The sequence below is a fragment of the Macrobrachium nipponense genome, chromosome 9 (assembly GCF_015104395.2).
Source record: "Macrobrachium nipponense isolate FS-2020 chromosome 9, ASM1510439v2, whole genome shotgun sequence".
Taxonomy (NCBI): domain Eukaryota; kingdom Metazoa; phylum Arthropoda; class Malacostraca; order Decapoda; family Palaemonidae; genus Macrobrachium; species Macrobrachium nipponense.
Genome location: NC_061110.1, coordinates 109,822,672 through 109,849,815, shown reverse-complemented (window position 1 = coordinate 109,849,815; position 27,144 = coordinate 109,822,672).

Below are 27,144 nucleotides of genomic sequence, written 5' to 3'. Positions count from 1 at the left end.
GAAATAGCTTCGGATTTAACAATGTTTAAGTCAACATTCCTAATCTGAGAGGTAATCAAATGAAACCCCACCCACAGACAGTGGCTCCTACCAGAACGAAGCAGGTGGCTACAACCTGGAAATAGCTGACAAGGAAGCGCCAATCGCTTGAGATACGTTTGCGTCCCGAGGCAAGAGGAGAGCACTTAGTGAAGGGTTGTTGGATCCGGACCGGCAGAAATGACTCCTGAACGGTGAGAAGAACCTCTACTTGTGAAACCAGTAGCAGAAGCAGCTACCCTAAATTTTCTGTGGATATTGGGGGTGGTGGGGAGGAGAGGAGGAGGAGGGAGGAGGAGGAGGAGGAGAATACAAGTATTCCTGTCCCTCTGCGTACAAAAAAATGATGAGAGTTTTTTGGTCGGTGCTATTATGAGCCTGCTGTTTCCTGCCTCTTATTATTCTTAATACTATTTACAACAATAAATGAGACAGAAAGGCTCCGGCACCTCCTCATACACATCAACATTTTATACAAACATATACACATACTCACGCACACGCACATAAACACACACACACACAGACACACACACACAACAACACACACACACACATATATATATATATATATATATATATATATATATATATATATATCTATTATATATATATATATATATATATATATGAATTTATATATTATTGCATCAAAAAAAGTTTCGCCTTTCCTTTCATTTAATTCTTTAATCCTTGCGCTTTGACTTTCATGAATAATTATGTGGCACGTTTTAAAATTTATCGCGACAGGGTACTGAAGCATGAACACATATAAATCTTTAAAATTATTTTTGCAGCCAATTTTGCCTTTTCCCGTTAACGCAATTATGAGTAAGCTGTATAATACTTCATAAACCTTATTTTCTTTTGCCCTCGATCATTTTGAAACACCATGGCTTCTGGAATATATTCCACTTTTTCAAATTTAAGATTGCGAGATTACGTCCGGTAATTCCTCATCTTGGAGAAGGTTAAGGCAAGGAATCTTATTAAGAAATATTGCATAAAACAAAAATAATTTAGGACTAGTTGTATCAGAAATGAAGTCTGCTGAATTCTCATCATTCTTCTAGCAAAATTTTTAATGGTGTTGTATGTACAAGGTAATAGCTATGACAGAGTTGGGTTTCTTAAAACATTATTAAGAACGTAGATTAATGGATAATAACTAATATTAACACAAAGTTTTAGATCTAGAAAAATGTAAATTTCCTTACAATGTCAAAGTAATTTGTTCTGCTCACTGAAGTTTGCCTATCATTGATTAAGAAATAATAATTATAAAAAATGATTGATTAATTTGATATTTTTGTCTAAACTGATGATAAAAAAATTGAAATAAACTAATAAACTAATTCTAAAAACCTAGTACCGAATAAATATTGAATTAAATATAGAAAGATCTATTTTTTATTGTTTCTCCATGCTAAAATGCCGCTTTTGCTTACAGCCTAATGTCTAAACTTGAAAAAAAGGGCCTTCATAAAAACTGTTTAATTCCGCAAAGAAATAGAAGCGTTTCAATACACGAGATGAAAGAAAGGATAAGTTGGCCCGCAATAGCCACCAACACGAATTCAGAACCAATGAAGTTTTTTGCTTCAAGGCGAGCAAACTTTTACGGGAAGTTTTGTTTTCCCCAGGGAGGGAAATAGATGAAATTCATGGTGGAAAGAAGTATTTACGACGTATACTATGAATTGTGAGCCATTTCACGGTACAGCTTAAGATGGAAGGTGATAGACTTTTGTCTTTTTTACGGGAGAGAATTGTAGTAAAAATTTTCTTCATTTTCATTTTTATCTTGTTGTGGGTTTTGCTCAAAAAGGAAAAAAAAAAAAGGGTGGTTGATTGAAAGAATTTCGACTCCTGCAGAGTGGAAAAAAAGCGAAGAAAATCTTGTACTATTTTAAACCTTTCCGGCCACAAAATAAAAGTATGGAGCCCTGATGCATTTTATATAATATACGTATTTTATATGTACAATTTTCATATATACTCAGGAAGACCTAGAATCTGCTTGCAATCACAGATTACATAAATGCTGTTGAAATAAAATAGAGCCATCTTTTTCATAGATCAAGAATTCCTGCACATATGAATAAATCGATATTCTTTAAACTGAGTTTATAATGAATGAATGTTTCCATTGAGATACCAAAGTCTTTCATATGCTGAGAATATTATCTCATTCCTGTTAAGTTAAGATAAACCTAAATGGCATAATGGAATAAAGAACCTTTTATTAAATGGAATAAGAGAACTATAAAATTGCATCCAAAAACAAAAACTTTTTTAGAGATTTAATAGTATAACAACAAGAGCTTGTTAACCACCAAGAAAAATTTTGGCCCCCCTTAAAAATTGAAAATGCCCCCAATTTTTTATTTTTTAAAATAAGATAAGTTATTTTACAACTGAAATTCTTGTTCTGATGCATGCCAGTATAACTTTCATATCTTCACTATTATAAGTGCAGCTATTTTATTGCTTTTAAGCATGTTTGGGTTTACTAGTGTGCAGTATTTGATTGCGTTTTTCATTACCATCGATATCACCCTTGATTACCACTACTACTACTACTACTACTACTACTACTACTACTACTACTAATGATAATAATAATAATAATAATGATAATAATAATAATACTAAAGCAGGCCTGTTTTATTAGTCGACAATAGCAGGCACACTTTTATACTTTCACATGTACCTAAATTTAATAGTGAGGAAATACAAATGTTTTTGTTTTTTAAATCATAAATATAAATGCACATATACTGTAATCATCAGGAAGTAATAGAAAATTCTATATAGATATTATATATATATATATATATATATATATATATATAATATATATATATAGATATATATATATATCTATGTGTGTATGTATGTATCTATGGTTTTTCCTAACTAATAATATATTTAAAAATATTTACAATTATACCTCTGTTTGAGGTAATTGACAGCACAAGCTTATGTAACTGTTTTCTTCAAAAAGAAAAAAAAAATCATACAAAAACTTAAAATACTAACTAAAAACTATAATTATTCGACGTCAAATTTCATTCTTGCAAAAGCCCTCAATGTAAATCAGTTTTAATCCTAGATAAATCAATGGCAAACAAAGAATGTTTCAGTCAGTTACGGTTCACAATCCTTTGAAGGGATGACATTTCAACAGGCTTTCCTTCACCCCAAACCCCCCCCTCCCCCGCCCCGCCCCCGCGCCAAATGGTGCTTTCATTTACAGGTTCGTTGACCTTTGGAGTGAAGTAGAGGAGAAACTATGACAGGTGTAGGGTGTAGGTTCCTGCAATGTGTTTATATAAACTGACAAGGATTGACTGAGACGTTTATTCAAAACAATCCAATAAGAAAGTATCACGAATACGAGAAAGTCATAACAAAACATCCATTACTGGATGCGAAGCTAAGAATTTCAGACCACGTGAAGGTTCCTACAATGAGTTTATTATATTGACAAGGATTGACTAAGACGTTTATAAAATATTCAAATGAGAAAGTATCACGAATACAGGAAAGAAAACAAAAAATCGATTACGCTAACAATAAATATTTGGGGAAATGGATATCACGTAATAGGCCAAAAAAAAAAAAAAAAAATCATAAGATCTGCGGATTAGTTTTTTTTTAATTGTGCGATAACTAACAAACAAGTTATATCCCAAGGTATAGTGAATTCGATTTTAAACGATATTACGTTTTTTTTTGCTAGTGGTTCCTCCCGTAGATGCAAGAATGTTATACATGTATAAGTAATATATATATATATATATATATATATATATATATATATTATATATATATATATATATATATATATATATATATATAGATATATATATATATATATATATGTAAGTCTCATCGCTTGGCGATAGATTTTGTTTTTTTGTGTTCTCCTTACGACTGTCATTCGTAAGTATTTCTGGTTCCTCCCATCTCCTTGGGATATCTTAGTAGAGTGGTTCTTCTTAGCTAAAGGAGATGATTCAAACAGATAAGTTGAACAAAGATAACAACTTTATTCTGTAACTCCATACTAGGAGATGCAGCTCGGTCGGAAGACCGATATGTTTGATGGTTGGCGCGGAACTGCCATTCTAAAGCATCGCGTCGATAGCGGAACATTAGCTATCTCAGCAACTTCATATAAAAACATACGTAGTCCGCCGGCTCGGAAGTTACAAGTTTCCGGCGTAAGGTTAACAGGCTCAACCGCTTCCCATGGAAGTTGTTGTGCAAAGTTATCATAAACATAAAATGTTGACAAAGCTCTGAGCTAGACCAGGCTACTGCAGACAGCGCATAGCGTAATCTAGATCTGCTTTGGTCACGTAGGACCCTCCTAATGCCATGACCTCAGGTCATGGGTTTATATTTACAGATCCTGTACATTGAATAAATGCTAAAATTCTTTATTACATTAGGCCTCCCAGGGGGGGGGGGGGGGGGGGGGGACTGCTACCTATTCAAGCCTTGAATAACAAAAAAAAAATTACTTTAAACATTGTTTCATAGGAGCGTGCTCGCAACATACGTCTAGGTATAACATAACAAGTGATTAAATGCATAAAAAGGTTCTGTTACATACCGTCTTTGACATATTCATAAACAAAGATAAATGCATGGAAAATATAGATCCATGTTTGGTAATAATAATGATTAGGTACCCCAAAATAATAAAAAGGTAAAAAATCAAAAGATTAACATGTATACATGATTAATATGATAATAGGTAACCTGATTAAGAATAATGGTTACTAAATAATGATTATAGCATGATCATGGATAATTGTTAAAGAGTACTGGACACTCTTTGTAATAGATAAATATAATTGTACAATGGTATAATAGTATAACTATGTAATTCTGCAGAAATGCAATATATAGGGCTGATATATTTTATTAGGTGCCCGAAAAATACCTTTAGGAATATATTAATGTATAATATTGGGCTATAATGTTTTACTAGGTGCCCGGGAGATACTTTAACTGTTCAAATGCAAAGGCGTGAGTCTTTCTTGTCCTACATTTTTGCCAGCATACGGACCGCTTTTCACACACAACACAATTCCAGACAATTCCCTAGGCACAAACTGAAGTGGCCAGGTTCACGGCGGCCCTAAACTCAAACGACTTGAGTTTAACGGGTACGTCATCTAGACGGGCCAATACGTTCCCTTGGAGATCCTTCTGTTTACGCCTCAGCCTACGCCTAGCAGAATGTAGTAGCGAAGATTTTCTCCACCTGCATAAGTCGGTGACGCGTGGGTCATCTCAGCCAGTGCGTCCAAACGATGAGCCACTCGCGCGTTGTATGGGAGAGGTAGTGACGGGATGATTGTGGATTGCCCAAGTGGTTAGTTCGCAAAATACGCCTTCTCACGTATTATCGTGTTGACCCCTCTGACGGTGTAGTTTGTAGATGTCCCCGTACAACCATCGGCTGCTACGAAGATAGGGGCATGGGCGGTGGTACCGTCCGGACACACTACGTCGAATCCGGCTTTATCATAACGAATCCAGGAACCATTATTCATCCTGTAATTGAATTTATTACCGTAAAAGGGATAAAGTTTCCCCAGACAACCTTCGCTTGTATGAGAGAGAGAGCCGTTTAGCACTATGCCTAACTCACATGAATCCGTTGATATAGGATAGAATTCAAAAGAGGTCAGCTTGTGGTACAAATTTTATTATTCATGGCTTCTGAACAGTGAGTGAGTTTATCTAAGTCTTTAATGACTGTAAATGATTTCTTATCAGAAGAAATCAGTACATGCCCCGTTAAATTGGATATTACTGGATTTGAGTTATTCGTCCATGAAAGTAGGAAAACGGTGCTATTTTGTATGATTGCCAAGCATCGGAAGAATCAAAGGAATTGTGATCATAATTCTATAATTTTCAACGCTGACTGATATTAGGCTATAATAGAACTCTACTTTATGGCGTCTAATAAAGGAATATAACCTAGTTTCTCCCCGTCCGTTTTCCAAAGTTAACGTCAGATCTTTAATAGGCATGAGGTGAGGAGATAAACACAACCCTTTGTTGCTAACGTAATCGCTTCTCTACGTAATCCTTTGACTTCTCAATAAAATGTGATATTTTCACACGGATATGATCTATTTTCGAACTATAGTAAAGCTAACGTAGCCAGCAAATGTTGAACTTCCATGACCTGATCGATATTATTTGAATGTTCATTAACGATACTCATTATTTGATTGATTGAAGATAACTGGCTGCGAAGTTCAGACAAAGCCAATTCGGTTTTGTGTTGCAAGAACTCAATTCTTTTATTTTGATTATTTATCTTAAGGCGATTGGAAATTCCTAAGCCTAGATTCGCAACTGATCCTAAGATGTTTAGTCCAGCCAGAATAAGCGGGTTGCGGCGTTCGAGAGTATTGTGCCGCACAGACCCCACATCAGCAGTCACGAGCGAGTTCTTCTGCCTCGGCGGTTTTATTTGTATGTCATAAGACAACATTTCGGCGACGCTTAGTGTTTGAGCTAGCGAAATCTCTGAGTTAGCATGAAAATTAAGTTCGTGCATTTCCTTAAGCGAAATAGCAAACCTCATCAGGTCATTCTTTAAGTTAAGGGACGTCATCTTCAGGCAAGAAAAATCGCATGCATATCTACTTCTATAACAATATTACTTGACACGATGAATACATCATCTATTCTCCTCGATAATCGAGCCATAATTAAATTCTATTTCTTTCGTCCTAGCGCTCTTTCCATACAACAAAGATGTCTGAATACACAATATCACTCCCAACAATAACAGATTCATTTTTGAAACCTGCAATGAGTAAAAAACATATGTTAATAACTCGCGTAAAAGAATAGGTTTACATACAATATGATTAATAGATATATATTATATATAAATTATTATACAAGTTTCATAAATACAACCATTTTTTTCCCTCACTCCATATACCTTCAGATTCTGATATGTGCCAATGGGACTATTCTCACATCAGTGGTTTGGACACATTTTGAACCCTAACTCTATTGGCCGTTAAATTTTTCTAAAATGTTAAACGGGCCTTCAAACTTAGGTGTCAGTTTATAATTTAAACCTGTACGTACGTATACTTGTATGTATACCTGATCGCCCACGGCATATGTTCTAGTTGGCTTAGCTATTTTATCATGATTTTTTTTTCATTATTATTTGTGCTTCTTCTAGATTCTTAAGAATTATATTATATCGACTTATGCTTGCATCCATAACATCCTTTAGAGGATTTTGATAAATTAGTTTTTTTTGTAGGCTTTAAGATGTGGAAAGGCGTTCGGGCCGTGATACCGTACAGTGCCTCGTGCGGTGTCATTTTAATAGACACATGGATACGAGTGATTAAGTGTGCTTAGTACCGCAGGTATGGCAATGTCCCAGTTGGGGTCTGCCCCCCTAAGGTGACCCTTAGATGTTTAAAACCTTTACGATTTGCCTTTCCACTAGCCCATTAGACTCTGGGTGATAGATCATGGTATTGATTTTCTTTATACAAAGGAATTCGCACAAGGAGTTAATTAAAGGAAATGAAATTATTGAACTCCCCGCCCGAGTCTGAGATAATGATTGTGTGGAATTCCATATTTACAAATGTAGCACTCGTAAAACTTCCTAGCGCACTCGACCGCGGTTTTTGTTTTTAAGAACGCTATAAGTTCTGTATATCGAGTCAAAGCGTCTATAATTACTAGGAGGTGCTTATTTCCTCTGTCTGACTCGTAAAATCCTGTTAATAAATCTAAATGTACTCTTTCAAAGGGTTGATTTGGCACGGGGTAAGCCCCTAGGCTGACAGGTGTCTTCGTGTGCCCTTTGTATTCTTGACAAGTGCGACAATTTGCTATGTGCTTTTTTTATATCTGTAAGCATCGTATGCCAATAAAATAAGGATTTGGCTTTCTGTGACATCAAGGTATAACCCGGTGGGGGTCGCCGTGCAGTGGATTTTCATGCACCATTTTTGAAGACAGTGGGTATGGAGTGAGATAGGCACCACCACCTGGTTGTTATTCAGCTGCGGTGTGTTGCGGGTTTTCCTCGTCACGGATCTACACAGGATATTGTCCTGTATGATATAATTCTGCTGCTTATACTTTAGGTATTCCTTTTCCTTTGGATTCCGTTTAACGCAATGATGATTTTTTCTATTTGCGGATCTTTTCTTTGTTTCCGTCTGTAATAGTTCAGCACTCCAGCCCAGATCTTCCTGTTCAGATATAGTTTTAACAATGGGCGTGGAGGTTGAGATATCTATTAATTCAGCTAATGGCTCGGTACAAGATGAAGAGGGGTTGCGTGATAATGCGTCAGCAATGATATTTTGCTTTCCCCAGGTAAATACCCGATCCTCGCGCCAAAGTCCTGAATGATCATGTGCCACCCGAGTTCGCTTGGGGCTGTGACTAAAGCCTTTAAAGAAGTCGGTTAGGGGCTTATGATCAGTGAGAACCTTGACGGGATAACCGTATATTATGAATTTAAAATGCACGAGTGAATTAACAATAGCGAGCCCTTCCCCCTTGTTCGTCCCCCTATTACTGCGTATTTACTTTCGGAAGGTCTCAGTTTACGTGAATAAAAAGCTATAGGGAAAAACTGTTTATCATATTGTTGAAGCAATACCCCACCTACTCCTAGGTCTGAGGCGTCTGTTGCTATGAAAAATTCCTTACCGAAGTCAGGAAATTTCAAGATAGGAGAACTACACAGTTCATCTTTCAATTTATCGAACGCCTGTTTGATGCATTTCAGACCATACGAAATCTACGCCCTTTTTTATAAGATCGGTTAGGGGAGCGGCTATGGATTGAGTAGTTGCGTATAAAGCGGCGATAGTAGCCGCTACAGCCTAAAATTGCTGTATTCCCTTGAACGTTAGGTAGGTACTCGGAAAGTTACGGATAGCCGACACCTTCATCATGTACGACTTTAAGACCTTCACTAGAAACCGTGAAACCTAAATAGACTAGTTCTGTTTTTTAAAAAATTCACACTTACTTATCTTTACCCTTAAATTATGCTGCCTTAGTCTTTGTAGCACTTAACGCCCTTTAATTTACGTAAATGTTCTTCTAATGTGTTGGAAAAAGATTACTAGGTCGTCCATGTAGGCATGTAGGATATCTCCTAACAAGTCTCCAAACACGATGTTTATCATACGAGTAAAAAAGTTATAGGAGCACAACGTAAACCAAAAGGCATACGCAAAAATTCATAATGTCCCCTGGCTGTGCTGAAGGCAGTGTATGGGATACTCTCTTGTTCCAACGGAATCTGATGAAATCCTTTTAGTAAGTCTAAGCTTGTGAAATATTTGTTCTGACCTAGTAGAGATAGGATATCATCGGTACATGGTACTGGGAATCTGTCAGGGATTGTTTCTTCATTTAAACGACGAAAATCTACGCATATCCGCCAAGTTCGATCTTTTTTTCGGTACTACTATTAACGGAAAATTATAAGGGCTGTTTGATTTCCTAATGACTCCTTCTTTAGCATTTTACCTACTTCCTCTGTTATCTCATTCTGAAATTTCATAGGGAGTCGGTACGAAGGTACATAGATTACTTTCTGTTTGTCCTTGAGCCTTATTTGGTGCTCGATGACATCCGTTTTTCCTAAGGTTCCATCCGTAGTGGAAAAAAACATCATGATATTTAGTTAAAAGATTCAAGAATTTCTGCTGAATTTCTTCTTCTTGAATGTCCTTATTGATTTTGTTCTTTATAGATTGCAAAAGGGGTTCATCCGCAACTGATTGAGCGTGATTTATCTCAGCTACGGTAAGAATGCGATGTTTATAAACTTCGGCATCCAAGATATGTTGATTTTTTGTGGATTACTAAAGTGGTATTCAAATGATTACAGACTTCGATGTTACATTGTTGTTGTGAGCCGACTGTAATAAATGGCTTGTGTGACGGATAATCCGTGTGTTTTCAGAGTTTCGGAAAGGATTAATGTTTCAGATCCTGGCAATGGTTCTCTTTACACGCACTAATATGTTTGAAGTTACGTTAGGCTCGAGAGTTTGCGTGCAAGCTGATATTACGGGTGAGCGAGAGTTCTGTTTGGGTTGCCTGTATTAATTTCTTGGTTCATGAGACAGGTGATTGTTTCTGTAATGTAAGTGACAATTCTGTCTGTCTCTTTATGATCTAAAACTGATTTTAGGGTATTAGAAGACCTATAGAATTTCCCTTTGATATACACGCCGTGTTTTGCAGGTGCTAAGATAATATTTTGAGTGCCCATAGACGGGTATCCGATAATTACTGCGGGATACATATTAATGTTTTGTACAACGACAAAGGTATCAGCAAACGTGCGCTTACCGACCTTGTACTGTACATGAGTTTATGCCCACAACATTTAATTCATTATTCCCTATGCCTGAGAGCCTTATTCCGGACTTTTCTAGAGGGAAATTTGAAAAGAGTAAATGATGAGTCCTTAAATCCATGATATTACGTGGACTACCAGAATCAAAGAACAAAGTGAATGACTTATGGTCCAAATTTACTGCATGTAAGGTTGGTCGCAAACTCGTCTTGACTATAATTGCATGAATTTGTTGCAATCTACGGGAACCTGCACAGATTTTTTTTTATTCGGCCGTGTGTTTCATAGGAAAATCAATTGCCTCACAATGATCTGATAAATGATTAAACTGATTATTTGATACAAAAGATGTTGATATTGATGACCCGACATCGCCCTACTCCCCCCCTTGGAGTGAACTACGTGGTATTTGTTTTGTTTATCACACCTTGAAAATTCGCTTGCCCTTGCGAGTTCTGGCTAGACGGCCCAGGAACAGAGGTACCTGAAGCACGATTTGTTTGTTTCTGCTGTTTTGCAGAATTTCCGTTTGGTTGTTTCTTTCTTCTTATAGTACTGAGGACCCTTCTTTTTATTTGCACTGGCAACTGGTTGCGTGTTTGTAGCATTCTGCTGTTGATTCCTCGAGTAGCAACGGTTATATGAATGAGTCGAACTATTGTGTATTGAACAAAAACGCGTCCGACAGTCTGAAATCATGTGACCTGGTCGTTTACAGTTATAACAAACCATCCCTGCAACTTGATTATTTATTATGTACCACATTTACTTGTTGTGGCTTGTTCTCATTTTTTGCAAAAACTTGAATGAGCGAAGGATCTAGGTCGGTACATTTAGACATGTGTTTTTTGATTTGTTTATACACATCTAATTCCGTACTGTCGGGCTGCAAATTTTTATCAAAACACCGTACTAAACGCTTCAGGCAAACATTGCAGTGATAGACGTAAGGTAGACCAAACGGATAAAATCTTTCACTTTGATTTTGGCACTCGCAACTCACCCGGAGTTACTTAAACTATCCTGATATTCATTTAGCCGGTCGGCAATTAGCGCCGCCCGCTCGACAACATTAAGCTGAGTCATGGAGGCTTGGTTAAGGATATTTCTCAATGCTAATACTACATCTAAAGCCTCTTCACCCCCATACACGGCACGTAATCCGATTTTGAACTCGTCCCATGTAAGCGCCTCTTGGAAGAAAACCCCCCTCAGATACGCACTTGCGTCTCCTTTTGCAAAGTCTATGAAGCTCTTGGCCTCCTGTAATTGTACTGCTGGGTCTGTGATGCTTTTTGCATTTAAATGAGCGTCTACAGATGAGATCCATGCCTCAACATTTTGAGGCAGGAACCCATTGACCCGACTTGAAAAGGGACAATTGCTGACCTCCGCGCTAACGAGAGTCACCACATTGGGGTTTGCCAGCCGGAGTAGTTGCCATTTCGACTTTCACTTTTTTCTTATCACTTCTATTCCTTACAATCCTATCAAAATATCTATAAGAGTACACTCGACCACTACGTAAACGCATATGCAATGTACTGTATAAGTGTGTTATAATAATAGGAAAATCCCCCAAAGATACAAAAATACAGATAATATGATAAAAATATTATACGGAGAATTCCTGCAAGAACGATTAACAACAGCGAGAAGAGACAAAAAAAAATTAATCTGCGGGCGAGAACTCGTAGTTGAGATTGATTCTGTAATGAAGGAAGATTAATATGGCTGAACAACTCACCCCCAGAATACTGGATGATCGACTCTTGATGAACAACACTTCACTGAGGAAAAGACCTGAATAGATAAAATGGTACTTAGCTCCAGGTTATATTGCGAAGGATTGTTGACATGGATGACGTCTCAGTTCCTGTCCAAGTCTCGCGTCGGAAGTCGTGATGACGTCACGTCTTCTCCTCGGTGCACGATGCGTGAGAAGTCCAAGATGATGACGTCACAGCCTCCGTCCTTGCACTACTGCCTCTAGCTGTACTCTCTGCGTCCTTGCTCGTGATCGGGTGATGTTTCCTGTGTTTGTTTTCTTCTTTTCCGTTGATGTTCGATGCTGCTCTCGTCCGGTGTAGATTCTCGAAGATAAGTTGACAAACAGTCGCTCAAACGTCGGTGTTAATGCTTTGTATTTCTTCTCGATGAAGGACATATCTGCGTCTTCATAAACTGTTGCGTTGATTGAAGATCCCGTTTCCTCTGTTTAGTTTGATGTTGAAGGTGGAAGTTAGTTCTTGTAGACCTTCGGTCGGCTGATATGGGTCTTGTTAATTTTATTCTTCGTTATACGCTGCCACCACATGTAAGTCTCATCGCTTGGCGATAGACTTTTTTTTTGTGTTCTCCTTACGACTGTCATTCGTAAGTATTTCTGGTTCCTCCCATCTCCTTGGGATATCTTAGTAGAGTGGTTCTTCTTAGCTAAAGGAGATGATTCAAACAGATAAGTTGAACAAAGATAACAACCTTTATTCTGTAACTCCATACTAGGAGATGCAGCTCGGTCGGAAGACCGATATGTTTGATGGTTGGCGCGGAACTGCCATTCTAAAGCATCGCGTCGATAGCGGAACATTAGCTATCTCAGCAAATTCATATAAAACATATGTAGTCCGCCGGCTCGGAAAAGTTACAAGTTTCCGGCGTAGGTTAACAGGTCAACCGCTTCCCATGGAAGTTGTTGTGCAAAGTTATCATAAACATAAAGTGTTGACAAAGCTCTGAGCTAGACCAGGCTACTGCAGACAGCGCATAGCGTAATCTAGATCTGCTTTGGTCACGTAGGACCCTCCTAATGCCATGACCTCAGGTCATGGGTTTTATATTTACAGATCCTGTACATTGAATAAATGTATTTTTATTACTATATATATATATATATATATATATATATATATATATATATATATTATAGGTATATATATATAGATATATATTATATATATATGTATATATATAGTATATATATATATATATATATATATATATATATATATACTATATATATATATAGATATATATATATATATATATATATATATATATATATACATACATATATATATATATATATCATATTCCATATATATACTATATATATATATATATATATATATATATAATATATATATATATATATATATAGAACTATATATATAATATATATATATATATATATATATATATATATATATATATATATATTATAATTCAACTATATTTATATAGGTTATCAAAGCAGAATATTTGGACCTAACATTCTACTACATCAGTACAAAAACTTTATATTAATTGGAAACCTATCAATGACCGACAATTCTATGTTCATTTATCATCTCAAAATTATTCAATGCAGTTGAAATGCGTTCTTTTGAACCAGTTGAAGCTTGGGTGGATTTTTTTTTTATTCCGAATTATCCATAGTCCATCGTACTGGAAATATTAATGAAATACAATTAATTACTATAGGTATCTCTTATGCTCAACCGAACGCGAGGTCATATTGATTGCTACTGGTAGCGTAAGCAAAAACTACAATGAATCACTACTAGCTAGCTACTGTTGCCAGCCGAAATATTTTAGATTGCAGAGTCTGTAAAATGAAATGGAATTAGAAAGGATTTAATAAAAAATAAAAAAGAATGGTTGACCGCGAAATGAATATAGGGACAATGTTTTTGAAGACAGTGAAAGGGATGTTAAATGTATTCACTGAACAGTATGATCAATTGCACTGATGACCCAAATTCAAATGAAGAAATACGCCATTTTAAATAAATACAATGAATCTCCTTTATATAATGGATAGAAAAAAAGTCTTTTGAAAGATGTGGTCAAGCCGCGGGCTCTATATATAAGTTATGTTCACTGTGTAGTATTGAGTCAAGATCCGGTTTATGTTTGAATACAGATATGTTTTTTAAATATTACAGAAGGGAATTTGATATCCTGAACCAGAGAACCTGTTTCATATCGTTTATATATGTAAATGGTAGAAAAGTGCAGTGTTTTGCATATATATATATATATATATATAATATATATATATATATATTATATTATATATATATATATATAATGTATATGTATATATATTATATATATATATATATATATATATATTATATATATATATATATATATATATATAATATATATATATATACATATACATATACATATACATATATTATATATATATATATATATATATATACATATATATATCATCATACCAATATATATATATATATATATATATATATATTATATATATATAATATATATATATATATATATATATATATATATATATATAATGGACCCTATGGCACTGGTTCTACGTGGGCACAGTCGAGGCGGTCATCGAAAGGTATCCTTACCGGACTCAACCCAACCCCTCACGCCTACCACCAGTAACGTACACTGGAGAACGATAACAAAAAAGTTGAAAATTTGGAAATCCTTCACAGGACCTTGCAGGAGTGCCCGGTTCTTTGTTTCATCCGTGAACGAACGTGTCCTCCCTGCCTTGAACATATGTGCTTGCAACAGACTCGCTCTGTTTATGTTTACACCAACAGTTCTACATGGTGCTCGCACAAGTATGAAACGTCTGTAGTTGACACCCTTGCCTGTCGTGCTCTGATACAATTCCCCACGTGAAGGGATACCATCAAGGGGATCGAGACATCGGCCCTAATACTTATCAATGACAGTCTCTGAACAATATCGTGGGACGATGACTAAGGACCAAGAACAAATGACAGACTGACTAGAACCCCAATAGGCAATACACAAGATGTCCAGAAAGTTGCTATTGGTCATCCAGAGTTGAAGACTGAGAAGATTATCTTTATGGTATATCATAGAGATATATAGACCAGCCAGCTTCTGAAGAATAATCTAAGGCCTTAGAGTCGTCTCTGATACAGAGTTACTTCATTTACGAATTTTCACGTCCGATGGAACGTTGCCACCACTCGCCTATTGCAATGACAACCAAATTACTTTTGGTAACTTTTGCCACCTTCAGGAGAGAGCCATCTACAACTACGAGTACTGTCAATGGAAACGTCCTATGTATGATACAAGATGGGTGTACCTCATTTTGATTTTTGTTTTTGCTTTCTTTTCCCTTAATGTTTTCTCGCTAAAAACGCGTCCATCCTCTAACTCGGCCGTACTTCGATTAAGGGATGTGACAAGAACTATCTCGTCAATTTCTCTGGCAACATTCTAAAAAATGTTAGGAAATATTCTCGTCTATATCCTACTCCTCCCACATCCTGCCCTCTCCCCTTTGAGGGCCCCCAAGGCGCGTCTCCCTTCACTCCGGAAGGCCATCGCTCATCTCTTCGTCAGACAAGATCCCATCGTTACCAACATTAAAGTAACCTGAGGTTCAGTACCAATTGACCTTCCATCATAAACCCTCATCAAACTCACCCATTGCGGAGACTGAGCTCTCTGTGATCCGGAAAATCAGCTTTGTGAAATGAGCCTGTTTAATTAAGCTCTCTAATGAAAATAAGCGCTGTCTGGGTTCTCGTCTGATATATATAATTTATCTGGGATTTCTGAGGAAATTGGCTATTCATTAGATTGTCGATGGAAATAAGCCCTTGCCTCTTGTTATTTATGAAAATAGGATTACACATAGAAATTGAAATTTTTTTTATAAGGAACTTTGCTATTACCTTTAGTTTCTTATGCAAATTGGCAATTCATTCTGGTTGCCCGGAGAAGTTAGGCCATTTACATTGGCTCCAAGTTATCATAAGCCAGTCATTTGAATTCTTTATAATGAAAGCCCCTTTACCGTTAGGTTAACTTTACTGAAAAGTAGAAATTTGTTTACAATAATAAACATAATAATATAATAATAATAATAATAATAATAATAATAAGCCCTCCACTGGAGCCTGTGCAAGAAACATCAGCTACCTTGCAGTAATAAGTGGTACGAGCACCAACCTGAAGGAGTGATAGAAACGATCAGGCAAAGATCCTCTGGACTATGGTATCAGAACGGATAGGGTGATACGTGCAAACAGACCAGACGTGACGTTGATTGACAAAGTCAAAAAGAAAGTATCACTCATTGATGTCGCAATACCATGGGACACCAGATTTGAAGAGAAAAGAGAGGGAAAAAATGGATAAGTATCAAGATCTGAAAATAGAAATAAGAAGGATATGGGATATGCCAGTGGAAATCGTACCCATAATCATAGGAGCACTAGGCACGATCCCAAGATCCCTGAAAAGGAATCTAGAAAAACTAGAGGCTGAAGTAGCTCCAGGACTCATGCAGAAGAGTGTGATCCTAGAAACGGCACACATAGTAGAAAAGTGATGGACTCCTAAGGAGGCAGGATGCAACCTGGAACCCCACACTATAAATACCACCCAGTCGAATTGGAGGACTGTGATAGAGCAAAAATAATAATAATAATAATAATAATAATAATAATAATAATAATAAGGAATGTTGACAGCGACACAAGATCAGGCCCTAAGAACCAGATATGTTCAAAGAACGATAGATGGAAATACACCTCGCCCATATGCAGGAAGTGCAATATGAAATACGAGACCATAAACCACATAGCAAGCTAATGTCCGGCACTTGCAACGAACCAGTACAAAAAGAGGCACGATTCAGTAGCAAAAGCCCTCCAATGGAGCATGTGCAAGACACACCAGCTAGCTTGCGGTGATAAGAGGTACGAACACCAACCTGAGGGAGTGATAGAAAACAATCAGGAACCTAGAAAAAACTTGATGCTGAAGTAGCTCCAGGGCTCATGCAGATGAGTGCACTACTAGAATCAGCGCACATAGTGAGGAAGTGATGACTCCTACGGAGGCAAGATGTAACCCGGAACCCCACATTATAACAAACCACCCAGTCGAATAGAATGATTGTGATAGACCCCTACCAAAATATATAATATAATAATAATTAATAATAATAAGCCCTCCACTGGAGCCTGTGCAAGAAACATCAGCTACCTTGCAGTAATAAGTGGTACGAGCACCAACCTGAGGGAGTGATAGAAAACGATCAGGCAAAGATCCTCTGGGACTATGGTATCAGAACGGATAGGGTGATACGTGCAAACAGACCAGACGTGACGTTGATTGACAAAGTCAAGAAGAAAGTATCACTCATTGACGTCGCAATACCATGGGACACCAGAGTTGAAGAGAAAAGAGAGGGAAAAAATGGATAAGTATCAAGATCTGAAAATAGAAATAAGAAGGATATGGGATATGCCAGTGGAAATCGTACCCATAATCATAGGAGCACTAGGCACGATCCCAAGATCCCTGAAAAGGAATCTAGAAAACTAGAGGCTGAAGTAGCTCCGGGCCTCATGCAGAAGAGTGTGATCCTAGAAACGGCACACATAGTAAGAAAAGTGATGGACTCCTAAGGAGGCAGGATGCAACCCGGAACCCCACACTATAAATACCACCCAGTCGAATTGGAGGACTGTGATAGAGCAAAAAAAAAAAAAAAAAAAAAAAAAATAATAATAATAATATAATAATAATAATAATAATAATAATATAATAATAATAATAATAATAAATAATAATAATAATAATAATATAATAATAATAACAAACAAAGACAAAGAGAGCCTCGAAGCTTTCATATTTCACATCTCAGTACAACATGAACACACGATGAAGTAAATGAATAAAATTCTAGGAACAAAAATCATTTCGAAAAAAACCTTATGCTGCACAAAAATCAACGAAGCGCCAACGTATGATATTCCAGTCATTGTGCAGTAAGGAATTACGAACACTAATTCCTTTGAACCGATTTATGATAATATACCATATAACATTCCAAGTTTACTGCCAATAATAAAATACGAATCGGCATTGTTTCTATTTGTGAGTCTTCGTTCTATTGATAGAAAAAGAATAAATGAATAAACAATGTCAATTGTATATCAGTGTCGCGGAAATCTTCCAGTTGCCATTCAAATGCAGCTTTTATGGTTACAAAGAAATAAAAGAATGGATAATTTCATATCAGTGATTTCAGGATTCATTGTATTAATCTGTGACTAACAAACGCGTTATGTATTCTGCAATACTTTCCAAAATCTTTGACACTATTGTGACATGCAGTCGTTTCAAAGCGTAGGTAATATTGAGAGACTCTGTAATTATGTTTTCTTTTTATGATTAGGGATATAATTAACGCCTTATGTAATCTACTATTCTTTCCCAAATCTCTGACACTATTCGGTTTAAAGCAATTACTTCAGTAATTATATTTTTTTTTTTTTTTATGATTAGCAATATTAAACATAAGTAAAGCAGCAGTAACGAATAACCAACAAAAATGTTTAAAAGCCCTCAGCATGAAGTAAGTAAAGATTTTAGTACGTGTTCTGTAAACCTCTTTTGGGAAGCAATCATTTGCAACATCAACCATTCAAACCATAATTACGGAAGGACTATCTAAATGCATTGTGTTCGTTAATGTACCTATACTATTTTCTTATTATGACTGTTAAAGAAACTAAAAATATTCTAAAATCCGTATACTTAACGTAGTTCTAATATTTTTCTGTTATGATATCCAGTGACACTAAAATATTCTAAAACTGCTTACTAGTAACAGCAGTATATATGTATATATATATATATATATATATATATATATATATATATATATATATATATATATATATATATATTGCATTCTCGATTTCTCTGCTGAATTGTTTCTCTCTGTATCAAGCTCACAGAATTTAGTCCTAAATAGTCTTGTAACCACATGCCACACTATTACCCTACTCCCTTGCCAGTAGTTGCTCTTCTTGGTGGAGGCAACAGCGTTGAAGTTAGTCCCTTTTTGTGGGTGTGTGTATTGAAAGCACCGTTGAATTTCACAAAGGGACACAGAGGCGTTCTCATGCATGAATGCCTTGCCGGCCGCTGTTTGAACGTCCTTCACACTGTCTGACCATGAAAGCTGAAGGTTTTGTCTCTATTTATAGTATATACATCACCATGACACCAACGATGTTTCAGTTACATATATCATATGTAACAAAAACAAAAATTGTTTGACTATAAATACCGTATCAAAGACAGCTAACATCAAGGAATTTCCCTTTAGGATAAACTGCGCGTTACTGCAGCAAAGGATATATATTCTAATACGAAATCAATACAGTGGTATTATTTGATAGCCTAAAGATGGCCAGACTGAAGTCTCCCCTATCCAGAAATGGTATGAAGACGTCAAATCTCGACTATGGTAATTACCATATTACCAAATAATCTGTCATTTATTTTTCACAAATGCAAGATGATGATACCCATAGTTATCGAATATTTCTTGATAGTTACGTTTCATTTTAAAAGACACGGCATTGCACGGCATTCCGCATAGCATTGCACAGCATTCTGTACTTATCTCATGAACTAGAAGCAGAGACAATTACAGTGAACAAAGGGAAACAAAGCCCTACAATCCAGATCCAGCCTAGGAATTAAACAGAATTTGTTCATTTGTACCCTGAAATATGGGGAATCTGAATTCCAAGCTTAGCTTACATTCCTAAAATTAGAGTTCATGTAATCCTTCTAACAAAAGAAACATACATATATCCATATTCAGAGAGACAAATTAATCCTGAACCTTAATCTTCTTTTGGCGGAGAAGTATTTAATTACCAGTTATATGGAGTTTTAGCAGAAAAGACACAAGGTCGCCCTCTACGTGGCTTTGATTATCTCTCTCTTCTCTCTCTCTCTCTCTCTCTCTCTCTCTCTCTCTCTTTATATATATATATATATATATATATATATATATATATATATATATATATATTATATATATATATATATATATATATATATATAATATATATATATATATATATATATATATATATATATATATATATATATATATACAGTTGTTCTGTGCATTAATGCCATTAATAACAGGACCTCATTTAACTGGACGGCGTCTAGCGCAGATATTTATACTAGAAAAGCTACAAGCTCTCTAGGACTAACAGTTCCTATCGTCTGGTATCCACAGTCCTACAAAGCTGGTAACTGTTCCTGTTATTAAATGTATAGCAATTGAAACACCAGCAGGGAAGCGCCATCTACATACCAGCAAGGACACCAAGGCCAAAACCCGGAACAGCATTTTGTACAACTTTATTGAGACATGTTTCGAGTAGTACTGTCACTCGTTATCAACCTACAAAATTAAATTGAATGACATTATAGTTCTTGCAATCAAATTCACAATAATAAAATGATATGTATAAAAATTATAAGAGTACGTTAAAAGATAGCTAATACTTAAAAAAAAAAATTAAAATTAAAAATTGCTAAATGAAACAATTGAGTAGATAAAATAAAATAAAGCAGAATGCAAATTTAAGTCACAAAAACGGATGGTACAAAAGAACAGTAAATATACTAAGTCGATATACAAACCAGCAGGATGCAGACTAAAAACACAAAAGTGAGGTAACAGCTGCATTTCTAGCCAAGGAAGGCTTTATCTTAACAGAATATAAAACTTGTAAAATGTCGAGGTCTGTAGCAAACTGGGTAGAGGTTAAAATAGAAAAATCATCGATATGTAAAGGGTGACCAGACTCCTCGCTGTGTTCCCTAATTGCACTATAACTAGGTCTTGTAAGATAATTGCCAGTACGAAATGACCTACCAAGGTGCTCAAACCATCTCATCCAAGCTGATCTGGTAGTTTTTCCAACGTAAGTGGCATCACAACCACTGCACTGCCATTTATAGATCAGATTGGACTGTAGGTTTGTTGGTATAGGGTCTTTAATTTTAAAGAAATTTCCTAATTTACTTTGTAAAGTAAAATATATTTTGATATCTAGCTGAGGGTAACCAATGGACAAAATAGAAATTAATTGCTTTTTTAGATCGTAACTATGAGTTCCAGTAAGAACTATAATGTCATTCATTTGAATTTTGTAGGTTGATAACGAGTGATAGTACTACTCGAAACATGTCCCAATAAAGTTGTACAAAATGCTGTTCCGGGGTTTGGCCTTGGTGTTCTTACTGATATATATATATATATATATATATATATATATATATATATATATATATATATATATATATATATATATATATATATATATATATATATATATATATATACAAATAGATAGGCTTGTCAATCTGACGACAGACTGGGTGGAATAGTGAAACAAAGCTGTAGTCATTACTTACATACTAATAAGTTTCGAAAAAATTATAAAAATACGCAAATAGTTGATTTTTTTTTTCTGAATATTCCAGTACTTCTGCTGTACAAAGAAAATCAAATATAGACTGCCTTAGTAAGGAGAATATTAATAAAACTGCCTCTTTTTTTATAAATATATTTTCATAACTTCATGGTATTAATTCAAATAAAAAAAAATCGAGTAATGATAAGAATGTGGCATAATTATTTTTTGTGAATATTTCAACAGTTTTATTGTATAATGAAAATTAAAATAATAAATTTTTTTTAGTTCTTTTCTTTCAATTAGTGGGAACCTAATCACGATTAATTAAAGTAATTTAGTTGTAAAATCATTCCGAACCCGATTTCAAGACCCAATTACTGTTCGTCGGAGCTAGTAAAGATATTAATCCTTTTTTTTTTTGTAATGGAAAAAAGAGCGGAAATTCAGGAAATTCAATTAAGATCACACTGTGGAAGTTAATTACGTTACGAATCCTAATTCCTTCATAATCGGGAATCAAGAGATATTTATTCACTGAGGTTTCCCATACAATGTTATGGGTGAGTAATCTTAGCAGATATCAAAATAAATATATATGTATATAATTATTATTCATTATTGTGAAAAATGGTTCAGGTGTCAATCGGTAATCATATTACCATAATGGTAGGTAATCACATCGCTTCAAAAGATGTTTAATGAATCTTAATGTTTATTATAAATTCAGTTATAGGAAATATGAAGGTATATTGTAAAACTATAAAAGAATTAAGTGATTTCATCACACGGCATCAGCACTATAACACTAAAGTAAACACAAATTCAAAACAATAGCTTCAACTGACGTATGAACTTCAGTAAACTAAAAACAATTGTGAACGAAACATAGTAGTTTTTTTGAATTGCATTTTGCAGGCGGTACTTTCTTAGATGTAGTTGTTGCAACAACATACTGTTACGAACCGAGAGAGGTCCGCTCTAAGTTCGTTATAATGATAAACAAAAAGAATTCAACACCCACAGTCGAAACTGGGGATACGAATATAGAAAGAAACACTAACACAACAAAGGTTTATTTACAAGCTTACTAACAAAGATAAATGCAGAATGGTATCTCCTATTTACATAAAAAAGGAAAAATCTTACAATGCGTGATCTGGGGAAAAAGTGAGGTAATTCAAATACTTGCTGGCCAGTTTTGCGACTCAAAACGATGGCTTCACAAAAGGAGAACAGCGATTGCAGACGTCTTCTTGACTCTTTATTGCAGAATATAATGTCTATTCTTGATACTTCTCTGAAGTCTTGCTCTACGTCGAAATAACTCGGTCATCCACTCCTGACGACGACTTGACCAGAATTCAACCAACTCTCGAGTGCCTTTTTCTCTCTGATCCTTCGTCGGTTCCTTCTTCTCTTATCTCTCTCGGATGATCTCTGATCTCTGCTGCTGAGCGCTCACTGATCTGATCTGTGACTCTTACTAATGATCTCTTACTCTGTGACTAACTGATGATCTACCTTCTCCTACTTCGTCCGTCGTATTTATACGGCATTCTGGGGGCGGGGCCTACAGCAAACGTCACAGACTCCCAAGATTACAGGAACTTTTAAGAAGAATCTAGACGAGGTATTGCGTTTCTCACGTCACGTCGGCGCCTGTCAAGTTCCCCAAAACTCCTGCCGATTCTAGAACCATCATGAGAACAGGCGCTTCCAACACAGTGCGAAAGCTTCCTTGCTGCAGAACTTCTCGAAGATGCGTTTTCCTTTCCTTTATCTTTCTTTGCTATAAAGCAATTACCATGACACACACCTGTAAATTGAGGTTACTAGTAGTTTCACAAGCCTCGTCTCCACCTATGTACCACAGCAGCTCATGTGTGTGAAAGGTAGCAAGTTTTCATACGTGATCACCCATTCAAGAAGTAGCCAGACTTAAGGCTACTTAACATAAAAAATCGTGCATTTGACGGGAATCAGGCTTTTATAGGTGATCGACTAATCAAGTAACAACCAGACTTACCAGACTTTTCTTAACTAACACCTGAAGCTTCAAACTCCTAAAGCTTCTTCATAAAGCTTGTGTCATGTGACAGGAATCAGGTTTTTATAGGTGATCACCAAATCACTTATGAACCTCACTTAAGGTTACTTAACTCTTCTTATCAAACAATGAAACAGGTAAGGCTCGATTAAATAAACCCAGGAACCTACAGAAGATACGTTTTTACGCTAACCTTCGCTTAAACGAAGAAACCCAAGCCAAGGAGGAGATCATTTTATATGTATCTCGAGGAAAAATATAAGGATTTTCCTAGCTCTTTTCCTCTTAATTTATTCATGACTCTTACCGTTCCTGAGATGGCATGATATCAAATGCAAAAAAATAAAAAATAAAAAAATCCCATTCCCTCTGGTCAAAAATGCAAAGGAATCTGGTCATATCTGCGTGTGGGAAGAGCTTGAATTTGGAAAATGAGCATTTATTACACAAATGCCTTCTCGTGGCTTCAGGCAAAATGGCGTCCTACTCAAGCTGAGAAAGATGAGCTACAATGAAAGAAAAGTCTTATTCGGAGGTAAGCCTGTATTTGCATCTGCGAGTCTTCGTTATTGGGGCCAACGAGCCAGTCTTTCTTGCATTTATCAAATTCAACTGTTCTCGAGAGGCATATACATAAGACAGTATGCATCGTAAGGAATCATGTGTATGTATGTATGCATGGAAGATAGATCCTGTATAAACAAGCAAAAACTTAATATCAACTACAAAATTCAAATTTATAAAAGCATATTTATAGCCATTCAAAAAAATTCCTTTGCATATAAAAATGTATGTATGAATGCATGGAAGATAGAGCCTGTACACAAGCAAAAACTGAATATCAACTACATCATTCAAATTCATAAAAACATATTCATGGCCTATAAAAAAAATCCCTTTGCATTTAAAAATACATGAAGTGTACTACCCGAAGGAAAAATCAATAAGCCTGGTGTTAGTTTTCTTAGGATTAGATATAGTTTCTTTTTGAGTGTGAACTGTATCAGTAATGTTTATGTTAAAATTTTATTGTCTTGAATTCAGGAGAATGATAATTTATGTAAAAAAAAAAAGAGCTATATTTACGAAAGATACCTGAGCTTGGCACGAACCAATGAGGATCTGCGCTAAATATCTACTACCTACCCGTTGTATCTTCGCTCCCATAATACGGTCTTCTATCACGTAGAAAATTCAATCAGCGATATTTCAGGGTTCGGAATGGCTTCCGCTCCACCCTCGTCCGCGCGAAGATTTTCCTCGCGGCTTTTATTGAAACATCTGTGATCGGTGCGAGCGGTATTTCACTGAACTCATCTCACTCGGCGTTGTTTATGATATGGACACGGGACATTGAAGGGAGCAAAATGTTGCCTCTCACGAACCAGGATCCTGGCACGAACTAAAATGCTTTGAAAAGTGTTTAAATGTTATAAAGGATTATAAGAATATATAATTATAATATATAGAATTAAATAATTAAAAATTAAATTAATATGATTATATATTAATTATAAAATATATATATAACATAATATGGGTTTATATGTAATAAGATAAATATATATATATATATATATATATATATATAATAACATACAATATTACATATATAGGTAGAATATAATATTATTACATTATATTATATATATAATATATATTATATATATTATTTATAATTATATATTATCATAATAATATATATATATATATATATATATATATATATATATATATATATTATAACAGTGGTACTGCAAGTTTCATAACATCAAAATGGGAGTTATAGGATACAAAGTGAATTACGTGAAAAATCTGCATTGCCTTACCATGACTGAATTTCTTAAATTCAGAGAAAAATTGACTGAAACACTTTATTTCAGGACCTTTCAGTTTGATTTCACGCCAATATTTTGGTTGACTGTGATAAACAGATTGACCTGTGTACTACAGAAAGAAAACAAAAATGATCATTTTGTGTATACATTGTTCTGAAATAGCGTCCACCCTGTCACTCACCCAGACTAATCTCTCCCACCAAAGACAGAATAAGAGAGAAACATGGCACAAATCTCATAAATTACCAGGGCATATTCTCACTCTCCGCTCATTGCATCGTCAGGGTAATGTCATCATGACCTACATTAAAACGACTTGAGTTCCCAATACCTATTAACCTGCCTTCATAACCGCCTGTTAAACGCTCAATGCAGGAACTGCTTCCCATGCTACCGTGACGGTCTGTCAATTACGAGGAATGGAATCCGGCGGTTTATTAGGGATCTCGATTCGGGACTCGAATTGAATCTTCCCGGGAAGTTTGGCCTGGCAGAATTAAGCTACTTGTTAGCTCTCCCCGTGGAAATAAGCTGTTATTCGGGTAGTCTATGAAAGCCCGCATTCTGATCACTCCCAGCTGTCTTTGGTAAAGGGAAATTTACTGGGGTTCTAAAAAAAAAAGGAAGGGTTTTCATTTTGTTCTGTGGATGAATATTGAGGTGAAATGTTTACATAGATTATACCCTTACTTTATCGCTTTATAATCTTACACATGAGATTTTCATTCATGCATCTGTCGTGCAATGTAGTCCACAGGAAAGCTTGGTTGCTTTACACTCATCCAGTCTTTGCTCACTTTTCTTATATTCACTTAATGAGGGTTACCAATAAGTGCTCTTGTGCGATGTGTCTTTTTGTTGGAATAATTGCTGTACGCAAGGATCTATTCAAAACCAATCAGTTCTCAGCTGCTTCTCATTTAGAATAACTGATAAGAACTATCCTCATGAAGGTGATGAAAAGGTCCCTAACGTAGCCTTAGGTGCTCATTTTACCTATTAATGCATAGTTCATGGCCTGTTAGCTTCGTGTAGATCGCCAACTAGAAATCAGTAGAGGTTCGGTATACAAGCATGCATACAATGTGGAAAATACTTCAGTTACATCTTCTTTAAAAGGACCTCAAATTTAAGTGGGATTAAAGTATGATCAACACAATATAACTGCAATGACAAGACAACCAGAGACGAAAAATCTATCGTCTTACTTAAAGTAACAGTCTAGAATACACGACGAGACTCAACGTTCTGTGTAGTTCCATCCTTGAGGCATTAGCTTAACTGGCATAGTGGTACATCTCAGTTCCAAATATTATTTGGTTGTTGATGGAAGTACAACATCTCCCACTATTGGGGTCTATTGTCAGCTCCAGTCTCACCACTGGTATCCCTTTCGATGACGATGACAGTGAAACTTCGGAGACGGAATAGAACTACAAGGGTCCGAAGGTAAAAGATGAGAGAAATCCCCTATGCAGTAATAGGTCTAGAGATAGAACAGAATAAGGAAAAAGAAAA